The sequence below is a fragment of the Molothrus aeneus genome, chromosome 3 (genome assembly GCF_037042795.1).
Source record: "Molothrus aeneus isolate 106 chromosome 3, BPBGC_Maene_1.0, whole genome shotgun sequence".
Lineage (NCBI taxonomy): Eukaryota > Metazoa > Chordata > Aves > Passeriformes > Icteridae > Molothrus > Molothrus aeneus.
In genome coordinates this window covers 37,030,053-37,056,361 of record NC_089648.1, presented here as the reverse complement: position 1 = coordinate 37,056,361, position 26,309 = coordinate 37,030,053, and the positions used below count along the sequence as shown (strand labels likewise).

General features: G+C 40.2%; 1 long non-coding RNA gene across 2 annotated transcripts in view; it reads left to right on the top strand.

The window, feature by feature from the left end:
- Positions 1-26,309, top strand: part of LOC136554608 (uncharacterized) — an 82,003-nt gene that overhangs the window by 16,623 nt on the left and 39,071 nt on the right. The window contains exon 2 of one of the 2 annotated variants that reach the window (XR_010783356.1): positions 2,011-4,333. The exons of the other annotated variant lie outside the window; for it this stretch is intronic. This is a non-coding gene — a long non-coding RNA (uncharacterized lncRNA). Of the gene's footprint in view, positions 1-2,010; positions 4,334-26,309 lie in introns of those variants that run through there. 2 annotated transcript variants of the gene reach the window in all.

Below are 26,309 nucleotides of genomic sequence, written 5' to 3'. Positions count from 1 at the left end.
CACACAAAGAAATTAAAGCAATACCAATTTCCTCTATGCTTGCTTAGCAGAGTGGGCCACGTCTTTTTATGTGGGAAGACAGTAGAGAAGCTGTTCAAAGGAATTTCAGATAAACCACTCCTGTATGACTTTTTGAGAATCATTAATATTGGAGATGGATGGTTGTCAAAGACAGACACAATTACTTTCCATTTTTTTAAATGTACAATTTAGAATAGTGCTAGTCTTTAAGATGTTGTATAGTTTGGGGTTTTTTTTTCTTGTTGTTGATAAAGGCTATTTGTCAAAAATATGGCTATTAAGCCGTTTTCAGTCCCTCATCTACCTTGCACATATGGCAAAATATAATGAATTTTCAAACTGGAAAAATATTTAGCATCCTAAAAATGATCTCTAGGTTAATTTGAGGAATTCACCCACCTGTTGTCCTGAAGCTTTTCGGAGATACATGTACTACTTCTGACATGTTGTATATTATAGTCCCTTATTCAGAAATGCAAACACCTTATAGATAAAGAATAGCAAAGGGATAAATAAGTTTTTTGTTTGGAAGATAACTTTTCTATTGAAAAGTTATAGAAAAATAACTAAAAATAGAAAAGAGACTAATTGAATGAAACAGCTTTTAAAGCAAACTCAAAAGTTTACAGCATAAAATATATTTGTTTAATATACTTTATATATAATTTTTGTTTAGTCTTCTAAGCTCTTGGCACTGCACAGTCCTTTTTCACAATGTGGCCCCATGCAGCCTCAGCCCACAGCCTTTCCTGGTTCAGACTCTGCAGCCAGGCTTTGAACAAAAAGTGTGTTCCTCTAAGTGTGCTGGTGAGCACCCATGGTGGCTGAGTGCTCAGGTTCCCCACCAGGAAGAACTCATGCTGGTTTTCTGCAAACATGCTGCAGAGCTTACAGGTGGTCATTTTTCCTGCAGGGAGAATATTCATACAGTGAGATGCCATTCAAGGTGACTATGGATGGCAGAAGTACCAGTCAGTGAGCCACAGCAGCCCACAAGCTGATATATCATTGTATATACAGCATAACGGAGCAACACATGCTATGAATTCCCCAAAAGGCTTTGGAGTAGTTGATGCTACTTCAGAAATACGTTTAGGGCACCAAGATTTGAATCTGCCTCCAATTTGGTCAGAAAGCAGCAGCTGGTTTCAGACTCAGTGGATGGCAATGGAGGGATTCCTCCAGGAATCAAATTTATCACTTATTTATATTTACATAATAGCTACAATTATATATATATTTTAATACATGTATATAATATGTATAATATATATAAATATATATATGTATAGTACGTAAAGTAGTAAATTACATTTCCAAGCTCCGGTGGATATAATTTTACAGGAATTGAAATCATGTGAACAAAAAATGTGAGTCTGGCTTGGTTCTTTTGTTTTCTCCCCAGTAAAAATGTGGCACTGTGCTAGCAGCTCTCAGATGCCTACAAGTTAAATTTTCTGTCTCTCTGGAGTAAGAAGGCAATTTCATTGCAGCTGAGAGTTGCACAGACAGGGTGGCTGTAAAAATCTTCAGTCATTTGTGTTAGTCACAGAAGTAATAACTTTATTACTGGAACAAAGGCAGATTGCTGATGTTTTAGGGTAATGTTTTTTCCTCTTCATATTTATTGTAATATCAGACAAGGTTTTACTGGTGTCACACAGACATTTGCTATTATTATGCAGAAGGGTTTAGTCTTCTTGAGAGATTCTGAGTTAGATAATTTGAACATCTCTTTTTTATTTTATTTCTGTGTATCTTATAAAATATTTCCTTATAATTGTTAACACGTATCATTTTAGCATGTTGATTATTATATCTTCTCCTTTTTACCACACTGAACTTTTTTTCTTTATATTCTTCAGTAGAGCTTTATATTTTTCCTCTTTCAGGTAGGTTATAGCTATGCTTGTATTTCTTCTTTTTAATTTTGTTTTCATGCTGCGAAGCAGAGCTGGTAATTTGGATGAATTCTTACTGCATTTTCAGGAAGAAGAACTGACTGAGCCCAGCACAAGTGGCCTGTAAAACTGGAAGGGGTTTTCTCCACTGGGATGATTACATGTTCATGTACTCCCACACTCACAAAATGGAAAATTGGTGAAAATGGAGAAGAGAATCATGATAATCTGTGTAGACAATTCAGATGTTTCATAGCAGTCCACTGGACAAAGGCAGTAAGGTGGAGCCATGCCAAGTCAAGAGACCTAAAGTTTTTTACAAGAACTCTTACCTTAACATACCAGCACTCATGTCCTTCAGTTTTAACCTGCTGGAGTCATGTATAATTGATGTAGGGGTTGAGAAAGTCATCTGACATCAGCATAAGGAAAATGTTAAGCTTTCTCAGTTTCTAGCACATGATTTTCAAGACATTTTAATCCCCTCCCTTTCAAGTGTGGATTTACTGTGGAGGTCAAGGGGTCATTAACATTTCCCCTCCTCCTCCACCGTTAACAGGCAAACTCATCAAGGACTGGTGTTGGATAGTGTTATTTCATTAATGCACATACTTGCATTTGGGTTTTTTTCTTCAGACAAAAGAAGAATTTTTCCTCATCATCCTATTTCTTCAACATTATTTGAAGTTCAGAAATTGTCTTTCATTTAAATATCATCAGCTCAAGGTTCCAGTAACAGACATTACTGGTTTTAGATGTTGCAGATATTTTAGGAGGAAGAAAGGAGGCTCACCCAAAATTGTTTTGCTTGCTATTGCAAGGACCAGAGCCACAACAGAGGAGATGTTTCATCCTGTTGCACTGTACATCCCTCTGTGGGCAGTAGAGAAGGGAGAGTTCATCACTAGGCAGCCTCTTGTTGCAGACTGACTAAACAGATGAAACTATGGTGGGATAACTGGCACTGTATCAAATGTGGTAAAGCAAGGATAGTTCCTCTGCCTGCTGTAGAAGCAGGCCGATACCTACCTACATATCTCTTTTTGAAAGTCACTCAAGGATGCACAGTTTTATACAGCCAAATACTCCTCTGTATGTAAATTTATGTAGTCAGTGTCATTTCGTGGTTATTTACGCAAAGGCAGAATATGACGTCACTAAGTGCACCCTCAGACACCAAGTGGGGTGGTATGGTTGACACACCTGAAGGAAGGGATGGCATCCAGAGGGACCTGGACAAGCTCAAAAAGTGGTTGCATAGGAATCTCATGAGATTTAAGAAGACCAAGTGCAGGGTCCTGCACCTGGGTCAGGGGAACCACTATGAATATAGACTGGGGATGAGCAGATCAAAAGCCTGCCAAGGGGGGCTTGGGGGTGCTGGTGGATGAGAGAGAGGCTGGACATGGCGTGGCAGTGTGCACTTGCCCAGAAAACCAATCATACCCTGGGCTTCATCAAAAGCAGGGAGAGGATTTTGCCTCTCTGCTCTGCTCTGCTCTCATGAGACCACAGCTGCAGTTCTGCACCCAGCTTTGGGGCCCTTAGCACAGGCAGACATCAACTTGTTGGAGTGCGTCCAGAAGAGTCTAAGAAGATTAGAGGAAAGGAGCACCTCTCCTGAGAGGAAAGGGGAAAAGAATTTAGACTGTTCAGCCTGGAGAAGACCTATCTGTGGCCTTCCAGTACATGAAGGAAGACCACAAGACTGGTAGAGTGAAATTGTTTACAAGAGCATGACAGGACAAGGGAGAATGGCTTCAAACTGACAGAGAGTAGGTTTAGATTAAAAGAAGTTCTGTAAGGGTGGTGAGGCACTGAACGGGTGTTTTAGGTTGTAAATGCAAGATGTGGCTGGGGGTGTGTATTCTATTGCCATCTGTTAGAGGTGGGGCAGTTATCTTCTCTTAATTGGGCCACCTGTTAAAACCAGGTGGGGCAGTTTTCTTTATCTCTTCCACAACCAATCCTCCCTCCAGGAAATATCTTCTGTTAATGGGCCACTGAGTCTCACATTGATTATCTCCCATTGTGAGCTGCTCCGCACAGGGGGAGGAGCCAGAAATTCCAATCTGGATATGATCTGGGAGTTGGAACACCACAGTCAGCCTTTTCCCACTGGGCTCCCAGAGAAGTAGCTTTTTCCCACTAGATTCCCAGAAGACCAGGCCCATCTACAACACCACTGAATCTTCAGAAAAAAACGACATCTTTCTACAAGTTCATTGTTTCAACAGAACCACATCTGTCACTACAGGACAACTGCAGCCACCATTTAATCTGACTGCTACCGACACACTGACCCACAGGGTGTCAGGTTGTATTCTGACTCTGTCAGTGTTATTTTTTATTACTGCATTTTTATTTTTACTTTTATTTTTCCAAATAAAGAACTGCTGCTCCTGCTCCCATATCTTTGCATGAGAGCCCCTTAATTCAAAATTATAATAATTCAAAGGGAGGGGGTTTACATTTTCTGTTTCGAGAGAAGATTCTGCCTCCCTTAGCAGACACCTGTATTTTCAAACCAAGACAACAGGTTTCTCAGAGAAGTTGTTAATGTCCTAAGAAGTGTCCAAGGCCAGGTTGGATGGGGCTCTGAGCAATCTGGTCTAGTGAAAGGTGTCCCTGCCCTTGACAGGAGGGTTGGAGCGGGATGATTGTTAAGGCCTCTTCCAACCCAAACCGTTCTGTGACTCTATGATGGTATGACATGGGGCCTATTAAGCCAGTAAAGAGTTTTCTGTGTGTCTGTTCTTTACTGTTTTCTTAAGGGTAAGCTTCTTTGTCTTCTAGATGGAAGAAATGTGTTTCAGAGTGTTTGGTATTTTGGGTCACTTGCTCTCTGGAAATACAAAAAAAATACCCACAACACAACCCACGTACACTAAATATATGAAGTCAGAAAGGAACTGACTTCTGTTAAGTACTTTTATGCAATAGAAACTGAAATGATGACCATATGATGTGTAGTGAATGCAAGTTATATGGAAGAAAATGGCACATCACCTCAACATTAATTACTTAATGACACAAAACTGATGATATAAAAACTGCTGTAGGTGGTCAAAGTTGAGGATAGTCAGGCTAGTGTAACACTCTGAATTCCAAATATCAATTTGACATTCTGCCTACGGTTATATTCTTCTTTTTTTTTCCTCCCTTCTTGAGATGACTTCTTTTTCATTCTTGCTTTTGCATCCTTCAGAGTGTCTTAGTTTTCTTCAGCCTAACCCTCCTGGGAAAGACAAAGATAGAAAAACTTCAGTTTGCTGCTATTTTACTCTGCTTTACTTACTGCTTTAGAGACAGTCACTTTCTGGTATGTGAGGACAAGATGTCATGAGGCACATAGTACAACAGTAAACCCAGGCTTTGATCTATTGCTAGAAGTGGATGTGGGAAGAGAAAAAAAGGTTGAGCTTTTCTAAAAGATAGATTTATATATATATATATATGACTCTTTACAGGAGTAAACAGAAGTTACTGTGATACCACAGCTCAAAGAAAATGAGTCAGGTGAAACCTACTAGAGTCTTCCTTGGACTTAAGCAAACTAGCTACCAGCCCTGTTTAGTATTATACATAGGTTAAAACTTTCTGTGTGATCATTATTTTCATCCAAAACCAGGGTTACCAGACCTTCCATGTAGCTAAGGTCACATGATCTCAGCTTCATGGCTTTCTCAGTGAGAGCTTGGCTCTTCTCATCCCCAACTGCCCCATTAGGAGAAAAGCTGAGCAGATCCCTGGCAATTTGCTGAGCTGTTCTGGCCATGGTTTGCAGGGAGTCCATCACCTGCTGACATATGCCTGCCATTCATCTCCCATTGAAATCCCTCACTCAGGTCTCTTATTCACAAAAAGGGGGTTGGAGGCAAAAAAGAATACATTATTCAGATTATTTTTCCCTTCTAGATATATTGTAAATTGACCTTGTCTCCTGCTCAGGTTTGTTTATATACATTGGCACATCAGAAAAATGACTGGCAATGTTAAATACTGTGATTTGAATTAGTGGTTTGTGTAGCATCCAAGTAATCTGAATAAAGTACATTACAAAAATGCTGGAAATTGACATAACATCTATGTTGGTGCACATTTCAGTTGCCAAGAAAAGAGCAGTTTGGCTGGAGGATCCAACAAAATCTGCTTAGTGGGTCTTCCTTGGCGAGAGCCCACAAAGCAGATTGCTTTCATACAGTACTCCCTTAATCACTGTAAAGAGGTTTCAGAGAGATTAATAATAACTAGTGCAGTTGTTACACCCACGCACAGTGACTCAGACGCACGGCCCAGGGAGAGTCTTTACCTGTGTGGGCCACACAGACACATGCCAATACTTGGTCCAATAATGTTGTCTTTCCAGCAGCATGAATGATAATCTTGGAGGTAGATGATGACAGGGCCTGTCAAACAAGCCCCTGTACTGAGACACAGCCCAATATATAACAGCATCTCACTAGAGCCACATTAAAGACTGCAGTGAAATCCTCTCACTCTCCCTCCCTTTTCTCTCTCAAATATCAGCAGCACTGATTAAAACAAAATAATACCTAGTCCCAGCATCATGCTGTGCTGCAGTGAGAGGACTCTAAGAGTAATGAGGGCCCATTTGGTTTAAATGAATTTTTGGCGAGTGTTTCTGAGCGCAGGGCTGAGGCAGCTGGCTGTTAGTCAGACGTGATGCAGGCAGGAGGTGATCAGGCAGTGCTGTGGCAGTGGGGGTGGTGGAGGAGTTCTGAGCTGCTGCTGCTGCTGCTCCTCATGCTAAATGTGTGGATAGCCTTGGTGCTATTGACTGTGTTCACCACAGCAGACACCCATCCATGGTTTTGTCTCTTTTGGACCTGTTATTTAGCTTAAATTTTGTGTGGTTTAAGTTATCTCATTGCCTATTTCTGACATAAAAGAGCAGCAATTGTGATTTGATTAACCTCCCTGGGAACAGGGAGTGCTCAGGAATACTCTATCCGAGTCTTTAGTCAGCTACAGATTAGCAGAGAATAATAATTCAGTGGCTATTACAGAGCAAGTTCCATGTAGCAACTGGAGTTAAATAATTATGGATTGCCTCCGGCTTGCTGCTCATTTGATAGCAAAGCTCCTATTGACTTCAATGGCACGGGAGATTGTGGAAGCCTTGGAATAGTGGCAGGAATAAGTCAACCATAACATTATCTATGGAAATAAAAGCCTTCCAACAAGAGAAACAGAGATAAATTGAGGACAATTAGGGAGTATTTGAGCTCTCATTCCTACTTGCAATATGGTAGGAAGTCAGGCTCTGAATTAATTAATTTTGTGGTCAAAAAGACATAAGGCAACAAGCCACTTTGGAGAGGAAGAGAAAAGCCAGATCCTGTTTGGCTAATTTGATCTCCTTCTATGAGAAGGTAACCCACTTGCATGAGGGAAAGACTTGTGGCTGTTGTTTACCTGGACTTTAGTAAAGTTTTGCCACTGTTTTCCCACAGCATTCTCCCAGAAAAGCTGGCTGCTCATAGCTTAGATGGTTATACTCTTCTCTGGGTAAAAACCTGTCTGGATGGCCTGGCCCAGAGAATTATGGTGAATGTGCTTAAATCCAGCTGGTCACTGGTGGTGTTCCCTAGGACTCTCTTCTGGAGGCATTACTGTTTAATGTTTTTATCCATGATTTGGGTGAGGGGATCAGGTGCCCCCTCGGTCAATTTGCAGATGACATTAAGAGTGTTGATCTTCTGGAGGGCAGCAAGGCTCTGCAGAGAGGCTGGATCAATGGGTCACAGCCAATTGGATGAAGTCCAGCAAGATGAAGCACTTGGGTCACAAGAACCCTGGGCAGCAATACAGGCTCGGGGAAGAGTGACTGGAAAGGTGCTTGGCTGAAAAGGATCTGGAGGAGCTGATTGACATCCAGTGACTGTAAGCCAGAAGGTGTTCAGGTGGCCAAGAAAGCCAATGGCATCCTGGCCTTTACCAAGAATAGGGTGGACAGCAGGACCAGGGCAGTGATCATTCCCCTGTACTCAGCACTGATGAGGCCACACCTTGAATCCTGTGTTCAGTTTTGGATGTCTCATTACAAGAAAGACTTTGAGGTGCTGGAGTGAGTCTAGAGGAGGGCAGCATAGCTGGAGAAGCATCTGGAGCACAGTTTTTATGAGGTGTGGCTGAGGAATCTAGGGTTGTTTAGCCTGAAGAAAAGAAGTCTTAGGGAAGTTTTACCACACCACTCAGCTGCCTGAAGGGAGGCTGTAGTCAGCTGGGGGGCAATCTCTTCTGCCAAGTGACAAATGAAAGGATGAGAAGAAATAGCCTCAAGTTGCACCAGGGGAGATTTAGATTTCATATTAGGGAAAAAAAAAGAAATGGTTGTCAAGCAGTGGAACAAGCTGCCCTGGGAAGTGGTTGATTCACCATTCCCGAAGGTATTTAAAAGACATGTAGATATGGTTCTTTGAGACATGGTTTGGTGATAGACTTGACAGTGTTACATTTGTGGTTAGACTCAATGTTATCAAAGATCTTTTCTAACCAAAATTATTCTATGATCCTTTTCTATGAAAAGCAAGAGAAACTTCTTTTCTGACCTTCAATGTCTCCCTGTGGAGAAGGGGCACAGAATTTATTTGGGGCAGTACAATGTTGTCTGGCTTACCTAAGATTTTCTTTTCAAGTTGTTTCTCTAACCCCTCCACCCCCAGGCCAAATCACACAGAGAAAATGACAGGACTATGGAGAGGGGCAAATTCACAACAAAGTGTGAAGTACAATGTGAAACTGAAAAAAAGGTTTGATTTTCTTGTTTTAAGAGAGGAAGTCAAACAGAGATTGAACTTGAACTTTTGTTTTAAGTTTTTGTCCTTTTGGCAACCTGCAGAAAAGCACAAAGAGCTTCAATAGTCAGAAAAATTTTCAGACCAGAAATCACATCAGTAGATTTCTACTATCCATCCCGAGGTTGTATTAGCTCACTCCCACAATTTTTGCTGTGAAGTAAACTACTTCTTTAAATTCATAGTGTTCAGTGCTGTCATTGTCAGCATTGTACACAGCTAATCAGTTTAGTTGCAGACTGGCTGGATAAGAGCAGTGTTTCAATAGCCAATCCCTTAAATGGATCTATAGACCCTAAAATAAATTAGCAACTCATATATTATTTTGAATTCCAGGCTATTTTCCAGAAAAGTAACATGCAATACATATGATAAAGTGTAAAGGTGCCTGCCTTTGTGAAATGTGAGTATGGGAAGATATAACTGATTTTTTTGTTTGTTTTTCTCAAATTTTTATATATTTATTGGAATTGGCAACTTCAATTAATTTACTTAGTTGAATTAATTTGACTTAGGTGCACATGTGTTTTATAATTGTGTGTGTAGTTTGTCTTGTTTGTTTTGCATAATCTGCCAGAAGCTGCATTGCAGAGGGCCCCAAAGTTCCTCTGTGGCATAAATGGCATGATGTGCTGTTATGTACAGAAGCCTCTCTTCACCTGAAGGAGCTTTTCATGCATTGTCAAGACTTTCCAACTCAACAGGAAGAGTTGTAAAATAAGAAAGAATAAAGGGCTCAGCCTATAGGCGTGTTTTAATACAGTAGAGAAAAGAACTAGTAAATTGGTAAAAAGGTTAGAAAGATGAAGGGAGCAGGGAGGAAGGGAGAAGAGACTGACATGATCAATAGTTTGCCAAAGGAAGCGCTGCTGCTGTGAGGTCTGCACTCAGTTATGAGATAAGAGAGAACGATAGAGCCACACCACCAGAAGCCACATAAGGTCAGGGAAAACCCACAGAGAGTGTGGGCTGTCCAGTGCACCATGTGAAATAGCAGTGATAAGGTGGTTTAATGGTAACACAACTACAGAAAAAGTGTAGCTTAGAAGACACTGTTTAAAATGATGAAAAAGTAGTGTCACTAAAATTGTTATGGGTTTGTTTTCCCTGCATTCATTTATAACATTTCTTTTAATGTAAAAATCTCTCAAACACTAGGAAGAATAATTTCAAAATACATAGCATATTGGGACATGGATGCTTCATAGATTTATAGTTGCCAGTAAATTTAGTAACTAAATTTCTAGCAATAAAAATTTAAATAGTTAACTTGAACATGTAGTCTATTTCTTTCCTGTCCACAAATCTGCTTGGATATTCCTTCCTTTTTATTTTAACCTACTCTGATAATAATTCCAAAAACTGTTGGTTGATAGTGAGAATCTTTCTGTAGGTTTACAAAAAAAAGATAAACCCTCAATCAAACAAGTTTGGATTTAATGTATTATTCACATGGTATTTCTGTGACACTACTAAATAATTATGTGTCTGTGAAAGTGTTTGGAAGAAATTTAAAGTATTCCAAATCTGCTATCAGTAAAAATCTTAAATATTGACTGTTCTGAAGTACATTCTTGACAGTAATTTTTTTCTGCCAGAATATTTATAGGAAGCAAACATAAAATGGATAGAAACACAGTCAATAAAAAAATGAAAAAAAACTTTGTCATTTCTTTTCAGACAACTGCAATAGTTCATTATCTTCTTCCAACTGGTGAAAAATTCCTATTCTAGCTGGTTTTTGAGAATATAAACCAGAGCCATGTTCTAATTACCTTTGCAAATCACTGCAGTGCTTAATTGTTTTGGGTTTTTTCCCCTTAAAAATTTCCTCTGTGCAGAGGAAAGGAGAGAGGGAAATTTCCACTTGGTCCCCTCTTGCCACCTAACAGAAATTCACAGAGGATTTCAGTATCTTTTATGCACTCCCCTGTCCTTTCCCCTGCAGCAGAGTGTGAAGAGTCTGCATATGACATCATTATTGGGGATGAGCTAATAATGAATGCAATAATGTAAGCAAAATGGCCTTTTCAGCACCTGCTGTGCCAGCTGCAAGGGCTGCTCCCCTTCATGGCCTGTTGGTGCTGCGGTTCCTCACTGCAGGCAGGGTGAGATGGGAGAGCTGTGTGACTGACATATCTGTCTGCCACTGCCTGAGAGGAGCCTCAGGACCTCTGTACCAGTACAAATCTGTAAGTGCAGTGAATCTATGTGAGGGGAAACTCCCATGAAAATCGTGGGAATGGGAAGGGCCAGCATATCCACACCCGACCTGGCCTGCCTTTTCTGAAACCAAAAATAAAATTACATGCATGTTCTATTGTCCCTCCCGGACTGCCCTTCTCTCTTTGAGAGATAATACACAGTGTATCCCTTTGCAGCAAATGCTGTGGTGGGAATTAATGCTTAGGAGAGTCCACACAGTGTTGGAGGTCAGAGAGTCAAAGATACCCTTCTGTTTATCCCCTTGCAGTAAGGCAGGATTTAAATGTTCATTCTGAGATTCTCCCCTTCCAGCCTCCCTTGACCCAGTCTGGAGTTGGCTGACTAATTAAAAGAGAATAAATATGTCAGTGCTGACCCCAGGGATAATGCAGAGACAGGTCTTAATTTCCAGTTTTCAGATGTTGAGCCGTGATGAAATGGTAACAGTGATACAGTGCTTCACAGTCCTATTAAATCTACTTTACACAGCCAGTACACAAATCTGATAGAATGAATGACCTTGACTGTACCTCCCTTCACTCCCTAGATATAACCCAATATATCCTAAATGGGATAAATGCCACTGGAATCTCAAAAAAATGTTATTTGTCCCATCATAATTCTTTTAACATCACAGCATATCTGCTGCTCTTATGTGCCCTTGCTACGACCAGTCCTTCAGTTTTTCTGGAGGGAATCATCACCTACTAACCACAGTCCTACTAGTCCCTAATTTTCAAAATTGCATGCATTCCTGTACCAGGAACTTACACAGAAGAAACTGTGCAGACAGCATCCCCTTTGGTCTGTGAGGAGACACCATATCAGAATTTGCCATAGCAGCAGGCACTGTGATTTAGGAATCAAGGGGCAAAGCACCACACTGATGCAATCATCAGTCAGTCTGGCTGAGCATATCAGCCAGTGAGCAAGGCTGCCAAGCTGAAGGAGCACAGAGCTGCAAAACTGCCTAAAAAAACACCACAAGGTGTAAACTTCAGTCTTGTCAGTCTGTACCACTGTCCAATACTACAATGAATAAATCATTATGTTAGAAATTAAACTCAGCTTTCAGCTTGCCTGGGATGGTGCCAGCCTATGTTTGAAGCATGCCTGAGGGGACAGCAAGCCGCGGGATGGTGAACTGAGCAATTCATGACAACTTGTGCTGGCACCATCAGCCCTCCTAAGCAGGTCAACAACACAGAGTGTGTTCAGAGAAGAGACTGAGACAGGAAGATAGCTCAGAACTGTATCTTTCTCTTTGCTGTGATTTCCCCCCTGCCCAATTCCTGGGAATATAACATACATTTTGTACATCATAGGTGGCAGGGAAAATGGCACAGGCCACTCCCTATTTGCCCACATTTGTTCATTTGCCCCTTCTCTATCTCCTCTGGTCTAAGAGGCTTTCCTCATGACATCAGCTGCTTTGACTCAGTTACTTTTTATGACCTACACAGCTTGTGGGTTTTTTTTAAGATGAGGATGGGGCTATTTCTATATTGTGTCTGGATTTGAGAAGCTATTTGTAAAAGAAGGGAGAGTTGAACTCACACACTGGCAAACTGAGACCCCAGTGCACGTGAGGGCATAACCTGGGCTCCTTTGTTGTGGGAGCCCAGAGGAAGAGGAGAGAACTCTGAAGTTATTGGTTGACTAAATAAATAATCTATGCCTATTATATGCCTTCATGCCTTCCAAAGGGGCTACATAAAGTAGCAAAAGTGCCACATAAAATGTCATTGGGTTTAAATCCCTGGAGATTAGCCAGTTGCCAAACATCATGATAGCAAATCAACTCTGATATCTAAAGCACAGAATCTAAAGAGACTGAGCTGCTATTCCACTGAGCTGCACAGGACCATGTAAAACTATGTCTAGATCAGCTGAGTTCAGAAGTTTAGTCCATTGGACACTATTCTCTCAGCTGCACAAAGCACTTTCTATCCTCCTCTCATTGATACTATACTGAAAAGGGGCTTGTGTGTTGAGATTTTCAGGCAAAATTTTTCTGCCAGTTCTGCTGGTGTCACTGGAGTGACATGAGTTATTAAAGCACTATAGCTGTCTGTAAAATTCAGCACAGAGAAGATACATGTACTGGTCTGTGTACTGCTTTTCAAAAAAACCCAAAACAAACAAACAAACAAAAAAACCAAAAAACAAAACCAACCCCCCCCAGCAGGGTTAGGACACAATGCAACGTAAGCCTTTTATTTCTGACAGAATTATTTACTTCTAAGCACAATGTTGGAAACATGTGATTTTAGCAAGGTGTTAAGTGATTTTAAGGAAATCAATCTCCTTCTACTTCCTTTCTATGGACACGAACTTCCTGAAATTGTTGCACTTTTAAAGCATAAATCATAGTGAAAAATAAACTGGTAAGAAACATATTTGTTATCTACTTTCAGGTTTTTATTCTTTCCAGTCTAATATTCTGCTAACGGCTAATCAGTCTGATAACTGTTAGGGATAGAGTTTGCTATTTTGGGCTATTTCCCTGGATGAAAGTTATTTCTATAGCAGTTATTCTTAGAAGCATTTATGGAAGAAAGGGAGCCAGTGAAGCACCAGTAGAGCAGTGACTCACCACAGCACTACTAATTGCCAGCCAAAAAAAAGGCTTTTGCTTCGCGAATCAGAAAATCAGCTGCATTAAAAAAAAAAAAAAGCACTATATAGTTGAGAACCAAGCACTGCTCATGATCTTTTGCTATTAAAACTATGTGGGAAGGGTGCACAACCAAAACCAGTGACTGACAAACATCTGAAATTACTCCTTTTGAGATCTATATCTCTCCACATCATTTTCCTGCCAACCCAATTTCCCATTGCTCTTGACTCTTTCTTTATCATCTCTGCAACATCTGCTTGGCTTTGACTTTTTCATCTTCTGTTGTTCCACAGCTTGAAATATGTTAAGTAAAAGGCAGCTAAAGGGACTGCTAGCAGCCTGCAAAAATTTCAATTTCTAGTTCTCTGGCTAGGATCCAGGTAGGTCAGTGGCAACCGAAGGTGATTACCACCTCATGCCTGCTTGCTGACCTCAGTGACATTTATTGCTGGACTGGCCACAGCAGTATTCCCAGCAGGAATCACCCACTCTGTGCTGAAATCAAGCCATTGTCCCCCCTGCAGAGTCAAGGCTGTGGCAGGGCTGTCTCCAAGAAGCCACAGAAACAGACACCTTCATCTTCCTCTTCCTCTTCCTTTTAAATATATTAAAATAACTCATTATTCTTATTTTCCAGCTTATACAGAGATAGCATGAGAGCTAAGGCTGTGCAGAGCTGTGGCTGTGCTTAAATATTCTGCAGATGACTTAACAATAAGCATTACTCTGTGTAACTGAATAAACTAAATAAGTATGGGTATAAAGCTCAGCATTTATTGAGGTGACACATGTTATCTTTCTCTCCGGGCAACTGGTTTGCTTGATGCAACCAGAGAAAGAGAGAGAGAAGGAAAACTCTCCATGTCTCATGCTGCAGCCTGATCATAGTTGTTTGCAGGAGAGCTGAAAAGCTGTTTTCTCCTTTCTTCCTATGTTGTGATCTGTCAAGACCAGGAACTGGTTTGTCCTTTGCTCTTCACATATCTAAATTAGAAACAGAAACATTTTCCTTCCTTCCTTCCTTCCTTCCTTCCTTCCTTCCTTCCTTCCTTCCTTCCTTCCTTCCTTCCTTCCTTCCTTCCTTCCTTCCTTCCTTCCTTCCTTCCTTCCTTCCTTCCTTCCTTCCTTCCTTCCTTCCTTCCTTCCTTCCTTCCTTCCTTCCTTCCTTCCTTCCTTCCTTCCTTCCTTCCTTCCTTCCTTCCTTCCTCCCTCCCTCCCTCCCTCCCTCCCTCCCTCCCTTTTTCCCTCCCTCCCTCCATTTTTCCCTCCCTTTTTCCCTCCCTTTTTCCCTTCCTCACTTCCTCCCTCCCTTCTTCCCTTCCTCCATGGGGACTACTTGTGAATATTTTTTGTAGTTCAAAAGCAAACCCCTCACTCCCTCAGAGAACTTACACTAGCATTAGAAAATGAAGTTTTCAATTTCAGAGAACTGTACTGTCAGATTTCCATTAATGTTTTACCCTTTTCTATGCTCATGAGAAATCTCTCTACCTTTCTTTTTCTATTTTTCCTTCCCCCAAGAAATCTCTGCTACCAATATGAGAATTTGGCCCTTTTTTTTCCCACTTTCTTTATTCAAAAAAGGACATGAAAACATAATCTCTGTAGGTAAAAACAATCAAAGGAAAAGAAATTTAAAAAATAAACCTTTACTTAAGGGAAAAAAATAGCAATCCACAGTTGAAACTACATCAGGGATGTTTGGAACCTGCCTCGACATTTTGTGGTGCTTTGTGGATAGCCAATATTATTTGTATCAGGTTAACCATGATTTAAAGGTCTTTCTATTTAAACACACAAATCACAATTGAGCAGAATTTTATTCCCAGAATAATGTCATCTAAGTCATCTTGGTTAATTTTTTTCCTATTCATTGTCTTCAGATGTTAACTTTTAAATAAATATTTAAATAATTTGCTTACAGATAGCTCCTGTAAAGGACTGAGTCACAAACATTCAAATTCAGATATCTAAATCTGAATTTCCAGTGCTGGAAAATTTTGGCTCATTGTTGTGTAGCCTCAAGGAAGGGAGATGACATTTATGAGTTCACATCCTGACCTGGGTGTGGGAGCTGACACACTGGCTGCAGGCAAGGCACATCACAGCCCCTGGTCTGGGTGATGCTCTGATGCGTAATGGCTCTGCAGCTTTGAGTCACAGAAACCTGAAACCCAGGGCTCAGGGCCCATCTTATTCTTCTTGACAGCAGGTCTAAAGAGAGGAGGATGAGACTACTTAAAAAGGGAAGGAATAGCTCATGCCACCAATTAAAAGCCAGGATAAATAATTTCCTTTATACTTTTATGCAGCTGACAGGCCAAAATGAGCAGATCTGTTCCTCTGCTGTGAAGGCTTTTCATTTCCCAAGGCTCCTGCAGAAGAAGCATACTTCCAAACTTCAGTTATCTAATACAGGCACTGAGGTCCTCTACATATTCACTGGGGAACAATTCAAAGTGCATGAGTAAGGAATATCTTGAATAAATGAAGCTCTTTAGCATGAACACAGACATAATGGGTCAGTCCAAAGAGCCAGCTAAGCCACCTCTCTGCCTTTGACATAGCCAACAGCAGATGCTTGGGGAAGAGCAGGAGAATAGGACATTCATATCTAAATTTTCTTCCTCAGTTACTTTTTCACCTACCGGTAGTTACATATCATGTGGACTTTCTAATGTGTCCATGGTTTGTATGAATTTAGAGACGATACTCATTTGCCTGTCTCTCTTTGAACCCAGGTAAATATTCAGTGTCTTCAATGTCTAAGGGCAGGATTTATAAAGTTTGACTGTGTGAGAACGTTCATGGGAGATCACTGGGAAACTGTGACACTGTTTGCTGTCTGTGGAAGCAAACTTGAGAGGCATGAGTGAAATTGGGAACCAGAGGACAGTGAAAGCAGAGCAATATTTTTCTAGCCCTTTTCCTACCTCTGAGATACACTCAAAGCTTTTTGCTGCATGAAAGGCATGCTAAATGCAATGTGAAAATGTAACTGAGTTAGATGTGTGGAGGGTCCCAAGCTGATGAAGTGCATAGATCAGATGACATATACGGTCCATGAAGTTTTTTGATATGACCAGCTTAAGGACATTCTTTATCATATCTGCTATCATCAAACAAAAAATAGCTGTCAGGAATCTAAAGTAAGCTTGCACAGGGTCTAAGGAATGAAGAAATTTGGTTGGTGTTACCATTTAATTACTAACAATTTAATGGGCAGTTTGGCATCTTTCCATAGATTATACTCTTTCTCTCCTTAGAATTGTAAATAAATATGCAGAAAAAAATCTAAAGTGTAAGATCAATTTTGGGTCACATATGTCCAATTATCAATTTTTTAGCAATTTCTTGCATTGCACAACAAATCTGAACTCAGCTTGCCATAAAATGTCAGCAACAAATTCTGTTGGTTGCAGCACCTTGTGCTGTGACTGGGGTTGTTGCAGTGTGCATGGATTCAGCATGAAGGGAACTTGTTATCCACTACAAAATCATAGAATTAGAAGTTTTTTAGGCTGGATCTTTAAGATCATCAAGTCCAAGTGTTACTCTCACCAAGTCTAAACCACTAAATCAGTTTTCACAGATACAGTATAATTAGCTTGTAGAAAGTATGATACCAATTTCAGCTTATAGAAAAGCTTTAGTAACCCTTTGAACCTTGTCAGGATGAGCACTCACTGTAGTTACTCTAGTTTTTAAAAATTGTCACTCATAGGAATATGTTTCTGGTTCTGCTTCTGCTGAAAAACAATTATCCAGTAATGGATTGCAGAAATCTTTTAGACAGAACACACTGAAGCTACTAAAAAATGTGCAATTGGAGGAGAGCTTCAGTGGGCAATGAAAAGGCATACACTCAAGAAGAAACAGCATTTGGATGTGTAAGAACATAACCTAAATGAGGTGTAGACTGGACTATCTTGAGCCATGAGCATGGCAGGCCACTGCTTAGGGTAGGAGAGTGCTGGGATGTTGCTTGTGCCAGTAAATTTTGCTTCTGCCAAAGGCTTGTGCTTCAGACCTGTCAATATCTGGGTTAGTTTTGCATGCTGAGGGAGAGGTTGAACTATGGATTATGCCAAGATACCTCATTTTATCTCACTAGCTCTCAGGCAATATAAAATGAGGCAGGCTCTTTCCCTGAGTCCTTACCCCTCTTCATGGAATCACAGACTTGCTGAGGTTGGAAAGGATCCCTGGAAGTCATCTGGTCTGACCTTCTTGCTCAAGCAGGGTAACCTAGAGCAAGTTACTGAGGACTGTGTCCCAATGGCTTTTGGGTATCTCCAAGGAGGGAGACTCCACTTACACCCTGGATAATATATTCCAGTGTTTGGTCACACTTGCAGTAAAATAAAGGGTTTCCTGATGTTCAGATAGAGCCTCAGTGTTTCAGTTTCTGCCCACTGCCACATTCACATTCCACCCCAGAAATTGTACAGGCCTGGTTTGGTCTTGGCCCTTCAAATTTGAGGTGGCTAATTCATGACTGTCTGCATGGCCTTGAGCTGACTTGGTAGCCCATTGTCAGAAGCTAGCTCCAGCCTATAAGTTGCTTCAAGACTGTAAACTTGAACTACACAATAAAAAAAATTGAATATGGTGCATACAAATTCAAGGGACTATCATCAGATCCAGACAAATGTCACTGTATTCTTTCTTCATCTAGGTAGCTGGTTTCTGAGAAAACTCCTCCAGACTATAAAGGGCAAACAAAAGCCATTTGACTTATATCCAGTCTACAAATTAAGTTGTTTTTATCCTATTTTTCAAGCCCTCATTTATATCTGATTAGCTAATATCACCCAAGAGCCAGACCATTTGTTTAACACTAACTGCTTCCAAAACATTTCTGTTAGTATCATCTAGAAAAACTGATGTCAGTTCTATAATGAAACAAAGGGTTATTATAATTCACAGAGCTGTGTAACAACATTTAATGCTGGGATTGATACTTGCTCTGTAGCTTATGCAAATGAAATTTCCTTTTTGTTTCTACATCAACAGCTTAAAAAAAAAACCCCAATTCTAATAATTTTTAAATATGTAGAAGTACAGATGGAATTTTCTTACCTTTGCTTTTGCAAAATCCATTAAAAGATCAAAAAAGATTTGTTTAAACCTGATCTTTGTCCCATAAATTCCAAGGATCCACAATAAGCAAATAATTCACAGTTATTAACTGAGATTTTACAATACCAGTGCACATAATAAACTATGTATACCAAAGTGTGATTTGCTCCTTAAATCTCTCTGTACGGACTGCAACGCCTTCCTCCATATATTTAGGAGTTAATTCAGAATGTTGTAAGTTAAAAAAAGAGCTTGTCCTTTTTTTGTATCAGACTTGCTGAACAGCAGGCTCAATGTTTTGGGTTTTTTTCTCTTCTATCCTACCTTTATGTACTCTCAATTGATTTGCTTAAGACTTCAGATGGAGTAAAACTCCATGTTTCTGGACAGGAACCCGAGGAAGAGACCACATGGCTGCACTGTGCCTGGAGAAAACCAGGACTGATATCTTTGGTATCCTGGTCTTGAGCCAACACCATCTCTGTTCCCACCTTGAGTTCCAGGCTGTACCTTCCCTTTGCAGGGTACAGACCCATTCCTCCTGGCAGGTCTCCGTGGGGAGGTCGAGCCAACGCTCAGGGCTCTGATGTCTATGAGGAAATAGCCCACCAGAAGAATCACAAGTCTGTAACAGTCCCACCCAGTGAAGAAGCCAGAACTTGGCCCAGTCAAGGCAATTAAGACACACAACTGTATTTAAAGTAACTTTCGTAGTTATTGACTTTCAGACAGATACATTGGTGTTTTTTGCCTATCAGTTTAGATAACAAGCTCAAACTACACAGTGCATTTCATTAGATACTAGAGGCAAGCTTGATTGCATCTCAGCTAATTATTTGAGATTTAGTGTTTTTCTAACACTGAGGTGGACATTCAACCTTTTTTCCCTCCCCCTCCCCTCAATTAGAATAGATGTAGTGAAAGAAGGTAAAATAACCCCAGAAATAATTGGATTTTGCAGCAGTCTGTGACAAGCTGTCCAACACATATTCATACAGTCCACTCTGCTTTTACAAGCTAAAGCCTCAGATTGCAATTTATGGCTGCTTCTTGAGGTTGAAATTAGAAAGAGTATTAATATTAGAAGGAAAATATATTAGCAGAAACACTTGCTGGATCTAAAAGATCTGCCTTTTGGCTGAGATCAATAACCAGAAAGCCCAAGGCTGATCTTTATCGGAATATGGAGTGAATGCCTAGGAGGATGGATAATAAGTGCTGTCTGGAGATTTCATTCCCTTCCCACAACCATGTGAAAAATGTAGCCACTGGGTCCCACAAAATTACAGGCTTCATTGCGATGAAAGCTCCAGTTTTCTTTTATTTAACTAGCAATAAAAATTTTGGAGCACTAAAATGCTGTTGTAGCCTTCAGCTTATAGGCGTAACATGACTTTTGCATGGCACCTAACAGTGGCTGGTTCCCAAGCTCCAGAGGACAGCAGCTGATTCTCTCGTGTGCCAGTTAAGTAATCATAATTCACAGTGATATCTGCCACAGTAAGATTCCACAACTCTCGTTGGAGCAACAAAAAAGCTCAAATGACCATGTGGATCCTTCAGTGTTAGCTCTGGTGAGGAGATAAGCACTCCCTTGTAAACAGGCTGAGGGCAAGGAAATCAGTCATTACCCATGGGCTTTCTTGCTGGGAGATCCTAGAGGCTGAACTCAAGGAATTGTTCCTCTTTCTTGAGGACTGTGGCCTGCTGAGCTCGGAGCCATGATGTCCTCATATCAATGGAAGTAAGTGGGATGTGTGTGACCTGTTACAGCTCCAGAAGGCAACTTGTCTGTTAGAAATTTTATGCCCATGTGCATTGTTAAGACTTGTGATGTATTCTTTTGGATGCATCTGTACCACTGGAAAAAAAACCCCAACAGACCCAGACTGACTGGTGTCCGCATACATGCTTAAACAGAAGGACTCTAGATTGGATTTCTGATGTTGATCACAACACAGGCACCCATTTCTTTCAGCTAGAGACCGTATTTTCACAACATGCTCTGTATTACATATATGTGTACCTCACTCTGAAACAGCAGAGAATGTGCACCTGAGGGATGTGCATTATTTATAACCTGTAAAACAGAAGGGACTTGCTAGACATGCCCATTCAGTAACAGGTCATTGAAGCCAACAGCTTCTTCTTTAGTCATGTCTGAGTGCTAGAGTCTATACACCTTTCTGCTGTACAGACTTTTCCACAGCTCTTAACAAGTAGAAATAAAACAACTGTAAATGCATCAGGAAAATGGAGAGGTGTCCTTGACATTGTGGGAAAACCTCACAGAGGGCATTCATACACCATACTCAATTTATTACTTATGATTTGTTTATGCTTTGCCATGTAATGTATCCAGAGAGAGAAAACAGATCATGTTTTAGTAGTTCAAGTAAAATAAAGAATATGCATACAACCTGACCTACCCATGCTTTAGAGCACTCTGTGAGTCAAAATTAGCAAATGACAAAATGAGTAATACAGAATAGTTCAGAGGAATAGGTAACAGGTAACATCCTCACAGGAGCAGGCCACTCACCATTCAAATTGATACTGTTTGTACAAACTGTGAATTAGGACTATGTGCAATTCACAATGGGCACTGGTGAATGAGGGGGGAAAAAAACCAAACCTCACTTTGTTTAAGCATGGAGGCAGATCTGTTAGCTGAGCTTGCAGAGACCAGCCCTGATGATCCTGTCATAACCACAGAGAATAAGTTCTTTCCTGAGAAACACAGTTAACTACTGGCATGCACATTCCCTCCATGGTACCTCAACATAGAAGGGAACCTGAGGAAAAGGTTTTCTGAGAGGATGACAGACAACTACAGATCTTATCTTGATCTGAACTGCTGAGTTCACGGTGACTTAAGGCTGATATCTGATGTCTCATCACATTCATGGAAGCCCCCTGAAAACCTCTGCACAGCCTGTGTGAATGCAGTGCCTGGCACTGCTGGCACATCCCAGGGAAGGTGCCACAGCTGAGACCCAGGAGCAAAGCATGCTTTCACAGTCTGTAAATCGGGGTCACAATACGCAGACTCTCCCAGTCAGCATGCAAGCAGAGGGGAAAATGAGAAGGATATTACATTTCCTGAAACAAATTAGGAGCCAAAACCTTCAAGCTGAGAATTTTTATCAAGCACATAATTTAATTAAAAGGATAAATATGTACAGTGAAATAAACAAAAATGGTGAAGTACATCCTAGTAAAAACCCAGGTCAAGATTTAGGACTCTGAAAGTCCTAAGAAATCATTTCAGGCCTTTCTCTTCTATCATATGCAGTTTTTCAGTTCTTAAAAAAAGACAGAAAGAAAATACTTCCAAAACACAATATTTATTTGGAAACAAAACAATTGTTTTAGTGAATAATATATGTGCATACCAAGATGTGGCTTGGGAGCTGACTGAAGCCTGAAAGAGCTGAGCCCCTACAAAGTCCTGCAGTTGTGAAGATCCCCTCTTTTCAGGACTCAGTTGTCTCACTGTCTTGTATATCTAGGTATATAAGACTTTCTAAGTTTTTTCAGCATCTCAGTAACAAGTTTTAATGATGTATAAAAGAACAATATCACTGCCTACAAAACAACTACTGAGTGCTAGGTTGTGCTATTTCATTATTATTTCACTGAAACATTGTCCATAAAGCCCAGCAAATGCAACCCTTAACAATAGCAAGAAATTAAGGTCCTCCTGAAAAGGACTCAGCTGCAGGAGAAAGTAATAAGTGCATTTGCCATGAAGTGACTTTATTTTTATTTCTATACAAATAGAAGTGACATAGAAAATGCATTAGTAACCTTCAAGTTATATTTCTCTTACATATAAGTGCTGGATTTTAGATCAAAGCGAAATTGTTTCTGATTTAGTTGTTGGCTTTTTTAAAAAAATTATTGAGTGCTTTTTAGTGGAAGTGCACTAACATTGATATTTTCCATAGCAGAGATGAGTAGCACGGCTAAGTGGATAACAAATGCTTTGCTCTGTATTAGAACTGTAAGTAGCAGTTAATTTACAGGCTTTCAGAAAAAGTAGGGCAAAAAAAAAGGAAGTTAATACATTTATTTTTTTATTTTGCCATAGTGCAGTTTTTATTTTTCTGCCCATCTGGGATTTGGCTCTACTTTGAATCAGAGCTGTGCAGATCAACATGAACTCTTTTATAACTTTTTAGTTGTTCTCCTATACACATGCAAAATGGATGAAAAGAAGTGGAGTGATCAGTGGTTAATTACATTCCAATTACTCTTATGTCTTATATGATTTTTAACAATTATACTGACACTTAACAGGAAATTCATGTGCACTTAGATAATAATTTTTCATTAAAAAATTGTTAACTGGAATATATTCTGCAATTTTCTTAGTCTAAGAGTAACTTCCATTATTTCCACAATTTCTTATTAAGCCCTTCAGTTTTGGGGAAATAGCAATTTGCAGAACTATTTAGTTGGGGAGCACAGAATATTACTATTAATTCTAGTACATTACAAGGCAATCACTAAAATTGTGTAGAATTGGTAGATACTGAAGCCTACAAATATTGGAAGGTCTTGTTATCTTTAGGTCTTGATTTGTACCAATAAGGAAAAGAACAATTCTTAGACCAAAGGAAATAAATGCCTATTGAGATGAGAAGGTTTCAATGCCTTGAGCAACCTGGTCAAGTGGGAAGCATCCCTGCCCAAGGGCAAAGGGGATGGGACTAATTGATCTTTTAGCTCCCCTCCAACCCTTAACATTCTATGATTCTATGTTCTAGGATTCTGTGACCTACGGGTGTAGCCTGTCAAGTTTGAAAGGTACTAGTGCCTATCAATAGGTATCAAAATTGTTCCATATCAGTAGCTGTGAATTTCAGGTGTTGGCTCTCTATTGATCTTGAATCCTACTGATATCAAAGGATTTCCTAAGACCAATAGACTAGATGCTTCTCAAGACAGATGGTTATCAAATGCAATAAAAGCAGTTTCATTGAAATGTGTATGGGTTCTACTAAAATTAAATTGACTTTAAGTAAATATGATGTGGTAACATCCTTGGCAAAATATCAGCTGATGGTGATTTGAAGATGACTCAAAAGCACAAATCCATATATATAACACGGATTGATACAGTTCCTGTAAGTAAGACAGTCTTTGCGGTGAACCAAAGACTGTTTTGATAACTGCACCAAGAAAACTTTAATTTATACATACTGCAGTCAGATGTGAATTTGCCTACTCTACTTAGCCTATTTGTTCATATTTAGAAATTTACAGGTAATGGTGGATCTCCTTTCTAGAGGAGGAAAGATCTCTCATCTTTTAGTTTAAAACTGTTACCCCTTGTGCTATCACTGTCTGCCCATATAAAATGTCCCTTCCCCTCTCTTTTATAAGCTCACTTACTGGAAGGCCAAAATGAGGTCTCCCTGCTGCCTTCTCTTCTCCAGGATGAACAACCTCAGCTCTCTCAGCTCGCCTTCACAGGAGAGGCACTCCAGCCCTCAGAACAACTTTGTCACACTCCTCTGGACCCACTCTAACAGATCCTAATTCTTCTTGTGCCATGCACCCCAGAGCTGGATGTGGCACTCCTGGTGGGGTATCACAAGGTCAGAGTAGTGGGAGAGAATCACCTCCCTCAGCCTGCTGACCATGCTGCTTTTGACCCAGCCTGGGATGCAGCTGGCCATCTGGTCTATGAGCGCACACTGTTGGCTGATGTTCAGCTTTTCACCCACCAGAACACCCAGTCCCTTCTCTGCAGGGATGCTCTCAATGGGTTCTTCTCCCAGTCCACACGTATGCCTGGGATTACCCTGACCCAGCTGCAACACCTGGCACTTGGATTTATTGAACTTCCTGAGGTTTTCATGGGCCCACTCCTCAAGTTTGGGGCTTCTACTCCAGACTTTGAGAACTGCAGTGGAATAAGGGAAGGTAACTGAATCTTCAAAATAAACACACATAATAGATCATGGCTATGCAACAAAAACATCAGCCGTAAGAACAAAGAGACTAATTTTCAAAGGCACTAACAGACATATTTCTTTTTAAAGCTTCTATCATACATCATTTTCATGGGTCAGTCAAGGAAAATGTGAAAGAAGAAACCTCTTTCCCTCTCTGAAGTCAAAACAGTAAGACAGAGGAAATGAGAGAAGAAAGGATTAGAGGCTTCTTCAAAGTAAATGGTATCTGTGAAGAGCCTAGGACTGAAAAATAGTCATGCAATACAACATATTTGAAAAAAATATGCTCTTAAGAATGAACATAATATTCAAGGACCATATTTTCATTCTTCTCCACTATTGATGACATCAAAAAAGTTGAAGGATAGACTGATGATTCAAGGCAAAAAGTAATCTAAAGATTAAAAGGTAAAGAAATAAAAAGTTCTTTTTATTTCTTTTATATGTCTGCTGTAGGAGTCAGCTTTTTCAGAAAGAAACCTATATAAATAACCCTGAAAATATTATTGCTGTTAAAGCAAATTCTTCCTAGTATTTAAAAAAATTGTGGACAAATCCTTTAAATAATGTCAGTTCTGTTTTTCTGTTTCATCCTTTTTTCTAGCTAAAGTTATTCATGGATAAATACTGGGTTTGCTAGTTTATTAGTTTTGTAAATCTTGAAAGAACACACTTTAGTTGCTTACAAACCTCTTCCTCTTGGTTAAAGTCCCAGATTGATAAATACATTTCCTGAACTGCAGATGACTAAAAAAAAATTAAATCAGAGCATAAATGCCTTAATCTTGATTCACAATGTGCCTGGGGAAGAAAATTGCCTCAATTGAATATCAATGGCAAAACTCCATTGACTTCAACAAGCCAAGATTCAGTCCTTGATCTTTGTCATTTTGCTGATATGAAAATTCAAATATTGTATCTTCTCATACAAGGCCAAGCTCAGAAAATCATGACTTTTTGAACATCAAATAAGAGAAGGGGACAATCATTTTTTCTAACTGAGCAAGCACTTAGAAGTGGAATCAATGTTTTCATTCTTCATGGCACTTGCCTTTCATTCTTATCTAAAAGTAGTTTTCTTCTGTCACTCTCAATATTTTTGTCTCCCGTGCACCAGGCTGCAAATCCATACTGAGCCTTAGCTCTCAAGGTTATTGTCTCAGATCTGGTCAAGTTCAGCAGTGACTCTACATTGTCACCATCTCACAGCTGCTTGGGGTCTGTGTCAAACACCCAATGGGCTCAGTGAGGTCCTGGGCAGATGCTGACTGTGATATAAAACATATGACCAGGAATTACATTAACAACTAACTCTATGAGTTTCCAGGTGGCAAAGGACTCGGGAGCTGCAGGTGACAGAATTACTCAGCACCTCTGGGGTAGCCCCTCTGGCCAGTAATGTGAATTGCATTTGTCAATCTAGTATGAAACCTTGTAGCAAACCAACACAAACTAGTGAAGGGCTTTATTGTCCCAGGATGCCAGCCTAGCACCTTTCACCTACACTGGAAACACAGAGAGCTGCCCACAAAGAAAGGGCTTCAGCTGCCAGGCAGGGCATTGTTTTACTTTACAGTGTGGCCAGGGGGTGCGAGCTCTGAATTCTCAGGCCCTGGGGCAAACTAAGTGACAAACTCATTTTAGGAAGTAGCATGTTACGCTAACAAAAATAATTTTTAAATCTTTCCCCTGA